We start from the raw sequence: 15,386 nt of genomic DNA on the forward strand, positions 1-15,386 counted from the left end.
CTCCCTGTCCATCACCAACTCCCGGAGTTCACTCAGACTCATGTCCATCGAGTCAGTGATGCCATCCAGCCATCTCATCCTCTGTCGTCCCTTTCTCCTCCTGCCCCCAATCCCTCCCAGCATCAGAGTCTTTTCCAATGAGTCAACTCTTCGCATGAGGTGGCCAAAGTACTGGAGTTTCAGCTTTAGCATCATTCCTTCCAAAGAAATCCCAGGGCTGATCTCCTGCAGAATGGACTGGTTGGATCTCCTTGCAGTCCAAGGGACTCTCAAGAGTCTTCTCCAACACCACAGTTCAAAAGCATCAATTCTTCGGCACTCAGCCTTCTTCACAGTCCAACTCTCACATCCATACATGACCACAGGAAAAACCATAGCCTTGATTAGATGGACCTTTGTTGGCAAAGTAATGTCTCTGCTTTTGAATATGCTATCTAGGATGGCCATAACTTTCCTTCCAAGGACTAAGCGTCTCTTAATTTCATGGCTGCAGTCACCATCTGCAGTGATTTTGGAGCCCAGAAAAATAAAGTCGGACACTGTTTCCACTGTTTCCCCATCTATTTCCCACGAAGTGATAGGACCAGATGCCACAATCTTCGTTTTCTGAATGTTGAGCTTTAAGCCAACTTTTTCACTCTCCACTTTCACTTTCATCAAGAGGCTTTTGAGTTCCTCTTCACTTTCTGCCATAAGGGTGGTGTCCTCTGCATATCTGAGGTTATTGATATTTCTCCCGGCAATCTTGATTCCAGCTTGTGCTTCTTCCAGCCCAGCGTTTCTCATGATGTACTCTGCATATAAGTTAAATAAGCAGGGTCACAATATACAGCCTTGACGTACTCCTTTTCCTATTTGGAACCAGTCTGTTGTTCCGTGTCCAGTTGTAACTGTTGCTTCCTGACCTGCATACAAATTTCTCAAGAGGCAGGTCAGGTGGTCTGGTATGCCCATCTCTTGAAGAATTTTCCACAGTTTATTGTGATCCACACAGTCAAAGGCTTTGGCATAGTCAATAAAGCAGAAATAGATGTTTTTCTGGAACTCTCTCACTTTTTCCATGATCCAGCAGATGTTGGCAATTTGATCTCTGGTTCCTCTGCCTTTTCTAAAACCAGCTTGAACATCAGGAAGTTCATGGTTCACATATTGCTGAAGCCTGGCTTGGAGAATTTTGAGCATTACTTTACTAGCGTGTGAGATGAGTGCAATTATATGGTAGTTTGAGCATTCTTCGGCATTGCCTTTCTTTGGGATTGGAATGAAAACTGACCTTTTCCAGTCCTGTGGCCACTGCTGAGTCTTCCAAATTTGCTGGCATATTGAGTGCAGCACTTTCACAGCATCATCTTTCAGGATTTGAAAGAGCTCCACTGGAATTCCATCACCTCCACTAGCTTTGTTCGTAGTGATGCTTTCTAAGGCCCACTTGACTTCACATTCCAGGATGTCTGGCTCTAGGTCAGTGATCACACCATCGTGATTATCTGGGTCGTGAAGATCTTTTTTGTACACTTCTGCTGTGTATTCTTGCCACCTCTTCTTAATATCTTCTGCTTCTGTTAGGTCCATACCATTTCTGTCCTTTATTGAGCCCATCTTTGCATGAAATGTTCCTTTGGTATCTCTGATTTTCTTGAAGAGATCACTAGTCTTTCCCATTTTATTGTTTTCCTCTATTTCTTTGCATTGATCGCTGAGGAAGGCTTTCTTATCTCTTCTTGCTGTTCTTTGGAACTCTGCATTCAGATGTTTATATCTTTCCTTTTCTCCTTTGCTTTTCGCTTCTCTTCTTTTCACAGCTATTTGTAAGGCCTCCCCAGACAGCCATTTTGCTTTTTTGCATTTCTTTTCCCTGGGAATGGTCTTGATCCCTGTCTCCTGTACAATGTCACGAACCTCAGTCCATAGTTCATCAGGCACTCTATCTATCAGATCTAGGCCCTTTAATCTATTTCTCACTTCCACTATATAATCATAAGGGATTTGATTTAGGTCATACCTGAATGGTCTAGTGGTTTTCCCTACTTTCTTCAATTTCAGTCTGAATTTGGCAATAAGGAGTTCATGGTCTGAGCCACAGTCAGCTCCTGGTCTTGTTTTGGCTGACTGTATAGAGCTTCTCCATCTTTGGCTGCAAAGAATATAATCAATCTGATTTCGGTGTTGACCATCTGGTGATGTCCATGTGTAGAGTCTTCTTTTGTGTTGTTGGAAGAGGGTGTTTGTTATGACCAGTGCATTTTCTTAGCAAAACTCTATTAGTCTTTGCCCTGCTTCATTCCGTATTCCAAGGCCAAATTTGCCTGTTACTCCAGGTGTTTCTTGACTTCCTACTTTTGCATTCCAGTCCCCTATAATGAAAAGGACATCTTTTTTGGGTGTTAGTTCTAAAAGGTCTTGTAGGTCTTCATAGAACCGTTCAGCTTCTTCAGCATTACTGGTTGGGGCATAGACTTGGATTACTGTGATATTGAATGGTTTGCCTTGGAAATGAACAGAGATCATTCTGTCGTTTTTGAGATTGCATCCAAGTACTGCATTTTGGACTCTTTTGTTGACCATGATGGCTACTCCATTTCTTCTGAGGGATTCCTGCCCGCAGTAGTAGATATAAGGGTCATCTGAGTTAAATTCACCCATTCCAGTCTATTTTAGTTCGCTGATTCCTAGAATGTCAACATTCACTCTTGCCATCTCTTGTTTGACCACTTCCAATTTGCCTTGATTCATGGACCTGACATTCCAGGTTCCTATGCAATATTGCTCTTTACAGCATCGGACCTTGCTTCTATCACCAGTCACATCCACAGCTGGGTATTGTTTTTGCTTTGGCTCCATCCCTTCATTCTTTCTGGAGTTATTTCTCCACTGATCTCTAGTAGCATATTGGGCAGCTACTGACCTGGGGAGTTCCTCTTTCAGTATCCTATCATTTTGCCTTTTCATACTGTTTATGGGGTTCTCAAGGCAAGAATACTGAAGAGGTTTGCTATTCCCTTCTCCAGTGGACCACATTCTGTCAGATCTCTCCACCATGACCCGCCCATCTTGGTTGCCCCACGGGCATGGCTTAGTTTCATTGAGTTAGACAAGGCTGTGGTCCTAGTGTGATTAGATTGACTAGTTTTCTGTGAGTATGGTTTCAGTGTGTCTGTCCTCTGATGCCCTCTTGCAACACCTACCGTCTTACTTGGGTTTCTCTTACCTTGGGCGTGGGGTATCTCTTCACGGCTGCTCCAGCAAAGCGCAGCCGCTGCTCCTTACCCTGGACGAGGGGTATCTCCTCACCGCCGCCCTTCCTGACCTTCAACGTGGGATAGCTCCTCTAGGCCCTCCTGCGCCCGCGCAGCCACGGCTCCTTGGACGTGGGGTCGGTCCTCCCAGCCTCCGCCCCAAGGTTTAAAAACCACCAGGCTCACACACGGTCCTTTCAACATGCGCACAGAAAACAGTGACCGATGTTCTGGCCGCACTCGCCAGGCGGACACCCTCACGGCTCTCTTCCCGCCTGGGCATTGGGGCTACGGGAGGCGGTCCCGCACCCGGGTTGCCAGCTCAGCCCATCACGTCTGACGAGGTCTCGGCTGCCGCTGGCGGCACAGGCTGAAGAGCAGGAGCCGGACAGCCGAGAGCGCCCCTCGGGCTCCCGACCCTAGGGAAATGTAGGGTGTCCCGGGAGAGCTCCAAAGGCAGAGAGGGCGGCGATGGAAAAAAGCCCCGCTCCTCCTCGGAGGACCGGCGTTCTCAGGGGTGCGGGGCCGGCGCAGAAGTCCGGCCGGAAAGGCACCCCAGCGGACTCCCTACTGAGACCCAAGGGCGCTCGAAGAAGGAAGTCCCCGACGTAAACATACTCTCCTGTATTTTCTTATGAATTTCCCTGGTGGCTCAGCGGTAAAGAATCTGCCTGCAACACAGGAGCCACTGCAGGAGGGGAGGATTTGACCTCTGGGTCAGGAAGATCTCCTGAAGTAGGAAATGGCAACCCACTCCAGTATTCTTGCCTGGGAATTCCCATGCACAGTGGAGCCTGGCGGTCTACAGCCCACTGGGTCACAGGGTTGGACACGACTGAGTGACTAAGTATATATTTTCTTATAAAAGTTTTTAAAGTGTTCTTTTACATGTAAATCTTTAAATTAGATAGAATTGATTTCTCCATTCCAGGTGAGGAATGAAGGGATATATCCCTCCCAATGAAGGGAGCAATGTAGGGATACGTTTCCCATCTTTTTCTCCACATAGTTGACCAGTTGATCAAGCATCATTCATTTTTATCTCCTTCTCCACCCAGTGATGTCCAGGGCCATGTTTGTCAGGTGTGAGTTTCACGCAAGACTATTTCTGGGCACTTTACCGTTCCACTGGTTAATTTGCCTTCATCTACACTAAAATTATATTTTATAGTAAGTCTCCATATCTAGTAGGGCAAATCCCCTCATTTTATTCTTCTTTAGGGGTGTCTTGGTCCTTTTGTTCTTTCCAAAATAAGGTTTAGAATCATCTTTTGTTTTCCATGAAATCCCTTATTTGGATCTATTAGAATTGCCTTAAAACTATAGGAAGAGAATTGTTCTCAATTTGAATTCCTTAGTCACGAACATAGGCGGGTTCTACATTTATTTAAATTGTGTTCAATGTCTTTCAATTGTGTTTTATAACTTTCTGACTTTAAGTCTTATATTCTGCTATCTTTTTGTTTCTGTATCACTTCTGTCTTTTTGCTACTATACATAGTGTGCTTTTTAAACTATTTTTTTTTTCCTGGATACTCCATGCAGCATGCAGAACTTCCCTGACCAGGGATCAAACCTGTGGCCCCTGGAGTGTAAGTGCAGAGTCTTAACCACTGGACCACCAGGGAAGTCCTAAATTATATTTTTGTATGTTACTGTTCTATACAAAAGCAATTTCTTTTTGGATATTGATCTTACAGCTAGCTGTCTTGCTAAAATCTGATTATTTTGGATCATTTGTCTGATCATTCATTTGAATGTTCTATCTAGGCAACCATATCATATGAAAATACTGATGATTTTGCTCTGTTCCCATCCCTAGGCCTTTAATTTCTTTTGCTTGTCTTACTATATTGTCTAGGACCTCTGGTAAAATGTTACATAGAAGCAAAGATAGTGGGCATCCTTGTTTGGGTCCAGATTTTAAAGGAAATGCCCCTAAGATGTACTCATTAAAAAAATAATATAGATGTTAAAAAAAATAATAGTACATATGCAAACTTTTTCTAAGTTTCCTTTATCATGTTAAGGATTTCCTTCTAGTAACAAGTAACTAGTAACAGGTAACACCTAGTAACAAGTAACACCTGAGTGCAAGCCGCTTAGAAGAGGCTGAGACGGAGCCACCGGGCACAGCCTATGTGAGCAGCTTGGCCACTGTCATGGCGGCCACTGGAACTCAGTGTGGCCCCTTAGGGTGCGGTCCAGGCCTGGCTGAGGGACCATGTGAAGCAGCCTGAATACAAACACCTGGACTTAACCCCGTGCCTTCGTGTCGCCTCCTGGGAATGGCCAGCAGGGGGAGCCACCAGGCCTGGCTGAACTTGTGTCTCCAAATGTCTCCTCAGCCTCCCTCCGCCCTCTCCTTCAGAGGCCTTCCTGAGCCCCAGCAAACCCAGGCCCTGGTGTGCCCCAAGGCCGACCCGCCCGGGCACCAGGCACCCAGCCTCATGGGACCCTGAGTGACTCCCTCCTGAGGGAGGCTGGGGAGACCCGCCCTGGCCCAGAGGTGCAGAGAGACACTCTGTTCCCAGAGTTGTGACGTGATCCGAGAGCTGTGACGTGCCGAGGGCTTCAATGTCCGTGGCTCCAGATCTTTGTTGTGACGAAGCTCGGTTCTTTGTCTCGTCACGACAAAGATTTGGAGCGACGGACATTAAAGCCCTCGGTGCGTCACAGCTCTCAGGTCTTGGACAAAACCATGCTACAGCTCTTAGGCAAATCAGTGTTACAGCTCTATTTTATTTAGGAGATAGCAGGAGAATCCAAGAGAAGAGAGTGGAGGAGTGCGTGGGGAGGGAGAGAGAGAGAGTGCGTGCGCATGTACGTGGGACAGAGAGTCTGAGAGAAAGCGCTTTGGCTCCTCCTTTTATAAGTTTTTTCCTCCACCTGAGCCTGCCCTATGCAAATTGGGCTTAGCCAGGAGTGCTGTTTGTTCTGTTTGTTCTGCCTGAAGTCTTCACTCTGGTCCTCGGACCTTCCTTGTCTTTTAGCCACCGCCATTTTGGACTCCTTTTCCCTATGCTACCTACCTAACATTCCCCCCTCAAGAGATGGGAGGCCCAATTCTTTGGGAATAGGGGCGTCTAGGTCTTTCTGGCTACTCCCTGCTGAACTGGGGCAGTGAGGGGTATTGGGCCTCCCCCTCTTGCTAGTCTCAATCCTCAGAGTCCTTATAGCGGTGTCCAAGGGTGTGTGATATTTTCCGTGGTCAGCTGTAGTTTTATATCTTTGTTGAACTGGCACTGCATGTTGTAGCTGGTTGACCTGGGCAGAGACAAAACAGGTTAGACAATTAACAGTACATGGAATAATCATAGGCATCATCAATATAGCATAACAAGGACTAGTAGGGACATTGGTGAATTTTAAATTCACAATGCCAGGATGGCTCAAGTCCCTCCTTGTTCAGCGATCAGAAGATCTATCTCCTGTCTGTTTTGGAGTACAGTCAAGCTGTGTTGGCTCCTTAGAGTTATCCTGAGAAATCTTATCCCCAGAAACCAGATTTTGGGGGTGTTCATTAGAATGACAATCACTGGTAGTTCTGAATAGGTATCTGAGATCTCCCAGGGGCTCACAGGTGTATTGAGTGTCCTCTTCTGTTTTCTCCCATGGCTTGACTCGTGAGTAGTGAATCCAGGAGTCATGTCCTGGTACCTTGACTGCTGTGGGGGTAGAAAGTATTACAGGATAGGGGCCCTTCCATGTGGGCTGGAGTTGAGCCTTTGGGGACCCATCTTTCCAGACTTTAATTAGGACTTGAGTTCCTGGAGCATATAGTGGTGACTCTTTATAATCTTTTGGGTCCTGGTTTATACCCCACAAGCGTATATCCTGTCGGAATTGCCCAATGGCCACGGTATAAGACTGGAGGGTCTGAACCTCTGGATCTAGGAAGAGGTCATTGACATAAACAAAAGGTCTCCCATACAGCATCTCATAAGGACTAAGACCAACCTGTTCCTTAGGGGCAATGCGGGTGCAGAGGAGAGCTATTGGTAAAGCCTCCTTCCTTCCCAGGGAGGTCTCCTGGGTTATCTTTTTTATCGCTGATTTTAAGAATTGATTGGCTCTTTCTACTTTTCCTGAAGATTGAGGCCTCCAGGCACAATGGAGATAATAAGTAATGCCCAATGCTTTCGAGACTCCTTGGGTGACCTTAGAAGTAAATGATGTCCCATTGTCACTTTGTAATGACCTGGGCAGACCAAATCTTGGAATGATTTCATGGAGCAGTTTTTTTACCACCTCCTCAGCCTTCTCAGTCCGGGTGGGAAAGCCTTCAATCCATCCTGTGAATGTATATATCATAACTAATAGGTATTTATACCCTTGAGAAACTGGCATCTGGGTGAAGTCCATCTGCCAGTCCTCTCCTGGGTAGGCCCCACGTCATTGGATGGGCTGGGCCAGCTGGGATCTTTGAGCTCCTTGGGAGTTGTTTAATTGGCAAGTGGGACAAGAGGAGACCACCTGTCTTATAGTTGTTTGGAGGCCTGTTCCTCTGAAGGACCTTTCTAGTAATCTTTGGAGGGCCTTTTCTCCTAAATGAGTAGTGGCATGTAAGGAGTTAACCAACTTCCATTGGCGGTTTCCAGGCAGAAAAAGGAGTCCCTCCTTTTGGAACCACCCCATATGATCTTCTTGAAAGCCCTCGCTCTTAGCTTTAAGAGTCTCACCTTCAGTATATGAAGGAGTTTCTGGCAAATTAGCCTGTGGAACTAAGGTGGCAATCCCTATTAGGTCATGGTTCTGTAATGCTGCTCTCCTAGCTGCCTGATCAGCTGCTTGGTTCCCTCGTGCCACTTCCATGTTCCCTTTTTGGTGTCCTTTACAGTGGGAGACTGAAACCTCAGTGGGCAGATGGACTGCCTCCAAGAGTCGAAGAATCTGATCACCATATTTGATTGGGGACCCTCGGGTGGTCAAGTGGCCCCTTTCTTTCCAAACAGCCGCATGTGCATGTAGCACCAAAAAGGCATACTTGGAGTCAGTGTAAATGGCTATTCTTTTTCCTTTTCCCAGCTCTAAAGCTCGAGTCAGGGCTATGAGCTCAGCTAATTGGGCTGAAGTACCTGGTGGCAGAGGCTTAGCCTCTATGGTCTCAAAATTGGAGATTACTGCATACCCGGCTCTTCTTTTTCCATCCAAGACAAAGCTGATTCCATCAGTGTACCAGATTTCCTCAGGATTGGTCAGAGGATCTTCTGACAATCCCTCTCGGGGTTTTGTCCAGGGGTCCAAGATTTCTAGACAAGAGTGAAAAGGGAGAGAGCCCTCGGGGGTAGGTAGGAGGGTGGCTGGGTTAAGAACCTCACAAGGGGATATAGTGAGGCCTGGATTTTCCATCAGCATTACTTGATATCTGAGGATTCTTTGATCAGACATCCATAAATGGCCTCTCCCATTTAGGAGTTGTTTTACTTGGTGGCTGGTAAAAATAGTTAGTTTGCCCCCAAAGGAGAGTTTTAAAGCATCTTCTATCATGATTGCAATAGCTGCAAGATTTCGAAGGCAGGGGGGCCAACCTCGGGAAGTTGGATCCAGCCTCTTGGATAAGTAAGCTACAGGCTGGGGCTCAGATCCCAACCTTTGAGTTAACACTCCCAAGGCTATTCCCTCTCTTTCATGGACATAAAGTTGGGATGCTTTTTCTGGGTCTGGCAACCTCAAGGCAGGTGCCTGAGTTAAGGCCTGTTTTAGTGTAGCCTCTGCCTCCTTTTGAGGAGTTCCCCACATCAGTGGGATTGAATCATCTCGTCCCTTTAAGCTTTCATATAAGGGCTGGGCAATTAGACCATAGCTGGGTATCCAGATTCTACAATAACCAGTTAGCCCCAGGAAAGCTCGCAATTGTTTTCGAGTCGTGGGGGAGGGCAACTGGAGGATTCCTTTTACCCGATCAGAGGACTGCCTCCTGGACCCGTGTGTAATCTGAACTCCCAGGTAAGTCCCAAGCCTCTCTTTTGAGAGGATATTGTTTCCGGTTAGGAAACCGAGTGGGATCTCAGAGGACGATGACTGGTTCAGCTTGGTGGGCTCGTCCAGGAATCCCCTGATCCCACACCTGGGGGTTAATTTTGTCTTCCCATAGTTTTTGGGCCCTCTCTAGTGAAGGTGTAATGGGTTCTTCAGTAGTAACCAGGAGCTGTAGAGCTCTAGAGGCTGAAAAACTTCCCATCACAAGGGTGGTCCCCAGTTTAGTGAGTATATCTCTTCCCAATAAGGGGGTAGGACACTCAGGGACCACCAGAAACTGGTGGGAAAATATTTGTCCATCTCAGCAACAAAGAAGTGCTCGGGTGAATCTTTTAGTAGTTGCTTTTCCTGTAGCACCCAAAATGGTACAGGTTTGGGAGGAGAAGGCTCCGGAGTAGGAGATCAAGACAGAGTAGGTACGTAGCCCCTGTGTCAACCAAGAAATTCTTGGACCTACCTGCCACATCCAGTTGCACCCTTGGCTCCAGCCCCGTGATGGTTATCTGTGACAGGCGGGCTGGCTGGAGCGGGCCGCTTCAGTCCTCTCGAACCATCGTGAGGGGTAGGCTTGGCGCTTGACCTTGAGGCTCTTGGGTACTGAGGGCAGAGTGCCGCCCAATGTCCCAGTTGATGACATTTGTGGCAAGCCGTTCTAGGAGACTTGTCACAGTTTGGACACTCTTGGGCCCAATGCCCCACCTGTCTACAGATCAGGCATCTGTCTCGTGCCTTGTCCCTCAAGGACTCGGGGTTTGCCATAGGGCTTCTCTGGAGGGCGGCCAGCATCTGGGCATGCCTTGTCTCTTTCTTTCTCTCCTTCTCCTGGGCATTGGCCTCCTTCTCCTGTTCTGTTATAAAAGGTATTGGTGGCTGTCTGGACCATCTCATCTAAAGAGGCAGCAGGGTCCTGCTGTTGTAGCTGCTGTAACTTAATTCTGATATCTGATGCACATTGGGACAGGAATTTGTCCTTTAAAATCACCCGTCCCTCGTAAGAGTCTAAGTCCAGGTTGGTAAACTTTTGGAGTGCCTCTTTTAGCCTCTCCAGAAAGGCAATGGGGTTCTCATTGGGCTCCTGAGTTATTGCTGAGACTGGGCACAGTCCCGCAAGTAATAGGCTTCTTTCTGTTTCCATAGGTAGACTTCCTTAGGGGTGAGTCTGAAGCTTATCCTACCCAGAACTGTTGCAACCTGAGAGCCAGGCGTCCCCGGGTCAGGGTGCAGATCCCCAGGCAGGCTGAGGCATGACAGCCTCCTAGAGATCGAATCCTCAGGCAGGTCGAGGCGTGACGGCCTCCCGAGGATTGGGTCCCTGGGCAGGTCGAGGCGTGACGACCTCCTGGGACCCCTGGGACTAGAGGATCCCCGAACAGGTTGAGGCGTGACAACCTTTCGAAGACCGATCCCTAGGCAGGTCAAGGCGTGATGACCTCCGGGGACCCTCCGGACTGGAGTTTGGCCGTCCCCAAGATCTCCAGTGTGACCAGTATTGGGTAGGATTAGGGGGTTGGATATTATAGAGTATTTCCCTCCCAAGGCCAGCTATTTTCTGGTTGTCTCTCCAGAAGATTGTAGAGGCAACCTTGTGGGTCTGGATGGGGCTCAGGAAAAGAGTATGAAACAGGAGGGAAGGGGGCAGAGCACAAATTTTGAAAGAATGACATAGCACAAGGGTATAATGTAAACCAATTAAAATCAATTGGGTCCAAGATGACAAGTCAAATTCAAGTAAACCTTAATCCCCAATCTATAAGCCAACAGACACATGCAGAGGTGGCAGGACAGCTCCAAGGCACAAGGTCAGAAGAGGGAGGAGTGGGTGGTTCCCCAATGGCTGGGATGATCCTCTCACTCATTAGCATATGAATTCCATCCCCTCACAAAACCTAGCCAGGCCTAATTCCATGGCCGCAGCCCTTGCCCTCAGCAATGGTTCACACCCTGAAGCCTGGCTTCTCTCTGGATCCTAACAAATCTACCTCTTATCGCTTTGTCTCTCATTGAATTTTTGCAATGAGACGTCAGAGCCTGAGTTTCATTAGTTTTGGCCGGGCTTGAGTCCCGGGAGAGAGCTGAAGGACAGGAGGAAAAAGCAGTGGGAAAAACATGCCAAGGAATCCCCTTCATAGCCCACTGGAAGATTTGCCAAATATCTGACAGGTGCTCACAGTTTCATTGGTCTGATCCTTGGCACAGAGAAGAGAAAGGACAGAAGAACCCCCACCGGCTTGGGTAACAGCTACTGGGGCTCAGCAGATAGCGCCTTTGGGACATGCTGAGGAGCAGCCTCTCCAGAGTCCCTCAGTTGTGCCCCTTCCGCCCGCCTGTTTGCGGGAGGTTCAAGGAAACAAGAAACGAGAGATTGTAAAGGTCCCTCCAGCCATAGGAGCGAGGACCTCTTACCTTAACTGGAGGTCTTCCGGAATCTGAGACTGGGCCGCGTGAGCTTTCTGCTGAGTTCGTTTATCGCTGTCCCGGTTTCCACGATGGGCCTTCCCCTGCGCTGGGTTTCTTCGCCTTCTGCTTCTAGCGTGGGAGCTTCGCTGAGTTGGGCTCCTGCTGTGCTTGGCCTCTTCCACGCAGGGGTTGTTTCAGCCAGGTTAAACCCGAGTCACGGCACCATAGATGTCACGCGAGTGTACGTTCCTCGGTTCTTTGTCTCGTCACAACAAAGATTTGGAGCGACGGACATTAAAGCCCTCGGCGCGTCACAGCTCTTGGGTCTTGGACAAACCGTGCTACAGCTCTTAGGCAAATCAGTGTTACAGCTCTATTTTATTTAGGAGATAGCAGGAGAATCCAAGACTCAAAGAGAAGAGAGTGGAGGAGTGCGTGGGGAGGGAGAGAGAGAGAAAGAGAGCATTCGCATGCACGCGGGACAGAGAGTCCGAGAGAAAGCGCTTTGGCTCCTCCTTTTATATGTTTCTTCCTCCACCTGGGCCTGCCCTGTGCAAATTGGGCTTAGCCAGGAGTGCTGTTTGTTCTGTTTGTTTTGCCTGAAGTCTTCACTCTGGTCCTCGGACCTTCCTTGTCTTTTAGCCACCGCCATTTTGGACTCCTTTTCCCTATTCTACCTACCTAACACTACCTTACAGAAACAAAAGCAATCCTCGCCTCTTACCTCCAGTTCTGTTATTGGGCCAAATGGAGACCCCGCAGCCCTGGTCATCCAGAGAGAGGGGAAGGGGAGGAGGTCGACGGAGGGCTCCGTCTCCCAGGCCTCTGCCAGCCGGGGCAGCGATCAATGGGACAGGGTTGGCCTTTCACGTGGCTTCTGGGGCCTGGACGGGGCTCTAAGGGGCTCTCACCTGGATCAGAGATCAGGTTGGTTCAAGGTCTCCGTGTGGTGGAGACGGGACTCATCCACTCTGGGGAGACGGCCTGGTTGGGGATGGGGGGGGTAAGAAGGGTTGGCAGGTGTAGAAAGGGATTGTTAGGCACGAGAGGGACACGGGAGCTCTAGGACTATTTGCAGCTCCGTGATGAAGCTTGTGTGGGCTCCAGGGTTGATGTCTGTTCTCATATCACGAGGCTCTCAGCATCATAGTAGTGAGAGTCAATTCCTAGGCAGGTCGATAAGAAGTCTGGGGTCCCCAAGGAGGAGGTGATAGGGGTCTGGAATTCTCAAGGAGGAGGAAAGAACAAACATCTTTTTTTCTCTCCATTCCTTAGCCTTAGTCACATGCTATGGGTGGTTTAGTCGCTAAGTCGTGTCTGACTCTTGCGACCCCATGGACTGTAGCCCGCCAGGCTCCTCTGTCCCTGACAGTCTCCAGGCAAGGAGCAAGAATACTGGAATGGGTTGCCATTTCCTTCTCCTGGGGATCTTCCTGACCCAGGAATTGAACCCAGGTCTCCTGCATTGCAGGCAGATTGTCTCACAACTGAGCTATAAGGGAAGTCCTTAGTCACATAAAAGGCTTTTTTCTTTAAGCCCAGGAATTGATAATTACAACAAACAACTCTGTTTAAACTCTGTACTGAGGGTTATATAACAACAATGTATCCTGCTTGAGGGCAGTTTTCCCTTCCTGAAAACCTTGGGGCCAATCCTGTTATCTTAAAATGTAAATTATGGGAGGGGGGTCTAACAAGATCTTTACAACCTAAACACAATCTTTTGATTTATTGTAATTACTAATTTAAAAAGTATATAACTCCCTTGCTAACACTAGAGAGGGGGGCACTCCCCATTCCCTTCTGATGTCTACTTCAGAAGCTTTCTCTGTGCTTTTCATACTTTAATAAAACTCTGCTACATAAAAGCACTTGAGGAATCACGCCTGGTCTCTGGTCCCTAAGCTAAATCTTCTTCTTTGGAAATCACGAGTCTGAGACCCTTCACTGGAAGCTATCAGTAGTCTGGGGGGAGAAGCACCCTCACCGTGACTACCCTCTGCCTCAGTGGACCCCAAGGAAGAAAAGTTAAGGGGACAGAACCCTTGTCTGTGGTAATAATAAGACCAGCCCCCACCGCCCCAGGCCACATGGCCCTTCCAGCATTCCGATCTCTCCCTTGGCCTAGGCCCTGCTGACCACCCACCCGGTCCCTACCTGAAGCCGGGGATACATCTGCACCCACAGTTCCCATGGCACTGGTGGGTGGGGGTCGGGCACGGCTCTGCTGGGATGGAGAAGAGAAAAGAGATCCCCCATCAGAGTTCCTGGGGTGGCCTCAGCAATTTCACCCAAAGGTCTCCCACACCACCCCTGGCCCCTGGCTCCCTCTTTCAACCCCAGGGCAAGGCCCTGACAGCACCCAGATGCCCAGCCTCACTGAAGCTCCCCTTTTCTCAGATGCTGGATGGTGGTGCTGAACCTCCGTCGAGTCCTGCAAGCAGGGCTGGTGTAGGCGAGGGGGAAGGAGAGGGCCTGGCCAGGGGAGCAGGGGGCCCAGGGCAGGCAGCCGGCAAGGCAGGTAGTGGTGGTGGAAACCCAGAGGGCCCTCCTCCTGCGGTTCCGTCTCCTCCTCCTGTTGACCCTTCAGGGAAAGCTGGGGGTTGTGCAAATGGAAGGGGACACAGTGTCAGACTCCCTGCCCCTGCTCCTGTCTGCACTGTGCTCAGTCTCTTCAGTCGTGTCCGACTGCTTGCAACCCCGTGGACTGTGGTCCGCCAGGGTTATCTGTCCAGGGATTTCCCCAGGCAAGAATATGGAACGGGTTGGCATTCCCTCTTCTGGGGGATCTTCCTACCCAGTGATTGAACCCCAGCCTCCTGCATCTCCTGCATCGGCAGGTGGACTCTTTACCACTCGACCAACGGGAAAGCCCTGTCTTGGTCTCAGACACATACTCATTTGTGTCTTTCCTAAGCCAGGACTTTCAGTGGCAGGCGCTGAGGGGCAGGCCTGTGAGAGCAAAACCTCTGCTTGTGGGTGAGCCCAGCTGGCTGTCTAGCACCAGCTCTGAAACTCTGCCTCTTGGTACAAAGCTACTCTGCCAGGGGAGGGTTTTTTTAATTGTTAGGTGAAGTGGCAGATGTGAAAAGATCTCAGAACACAATCGCTCTTAGTTGTAAGTAGAAGAGTTCGGTGGTTGGGGATTCGTATACAGGGAAGACCCTGCTCCCTGATGTTGACAAGCCTCCTGCAGGGTTTCAGAGGGTGATTCATCCCGGATCTGTCTCATTTATCCAAGGCTCCCAGGAGCACAGAAGCCACACATCAAAAAAAAAAAAAAAAAAGAAAGAAAAAAAAAGTGCAGAGGGAATTTCCTGCTGGTCCAGTGATGAGTAGCAGTTTCACTGCTGTGACCCGAGCTTACTTCCTGGTTGAGGAACTAAGATCCCCACCAGGGAGTCTTCGGCTTGTGTGGCCTCAACTGTCTTGGTCCCTTGAATGCATGCGTGCATGCTCAGTCACGTCTGACTATTTGGGACTCCATGCACTATACCCCGCCAGACTCCTCTGTCCTTAGATTTCCCAGGCAAGAACACTGGAGTGGGGTGTCATTTCATTCTCCAGGGGATCTTCCTGACTCAGGAATCGGCTCCCACATTGGCAGGCGGATCCTTAAACAATGAGCCACCTGGGAAGCCCCGGTATATATTTACCAGGGCTTAAAACAAGAGGTAATAAACAGAAAGTGATGTTAGTGTGAGGTCAGAGCTGAGACAGGAAGCACGTGACTTCTGAGAAGGGAAATCAGTCAAAAACCAGGCAACACTT

At 48.9% G+C, this 15,386-nt stretch overlaps 1 long non-coding RNA gene and 1 other non-coding gene across 7 annotated transcripts; both read right to left on the reverse strand.

Moving 5' to 3' along the window:
- Nucleotides 1–4,791: 4,791 nt before the first annotated feature.
- Nucleotides 4,792–4,864, reverse strand: TRNAV-UAC (transfer RNA valine (anticodon UAC)). The gene has a single exon. It is a non-coding gene; the product is annotated as a tRNA-Val (tRNA).
- Nucleotides 4,865–5,958: 1,094 nt separating this feature from the next.
- LOC147351358 (uncharacterized) lies at nucleotides 5,959–14,904 on the reverse strand. Of its 6 annotated transcripts, none has more exons than XR_015147441.1 (4): nucleotides 11,622–14,904; nucleotides 8,368–8,488; nucleotides 6,818–6,901; nucleotides 5,959–6,503 (listed from the first exon to the last, which is right to left on the reverse strand). It is a non-coding gene; the product is annotated as an uncharacterized LOC147351358 (long non-coding RNA). The 6 variants fall into 6 exon arrangements; XR_015147438.1 differs by having other exon boundaries at nucleotides 6,818–6,904; XR_015147440.1 differs by having other exon boundaries at nucleotides 8,315–8,488.
- Nucleotides 14,905–15,386: the final 482 nt, after the last annotated feature.

Source organism: Bos grunniens, chromosome 19 (genome assembly GCF_055505025.1).
Source record: "Bos grunniens cultivar Pamir isolate PY7600 chromosome 19, Bosgru_T2T1.0, whole genome shotgun sequence".
Lineage (NCBI taxonomy): Eukaryota > Metazoa > Chordata > Mammalia > Artiodactyla > Bovidae > Bos > Bos grunniens.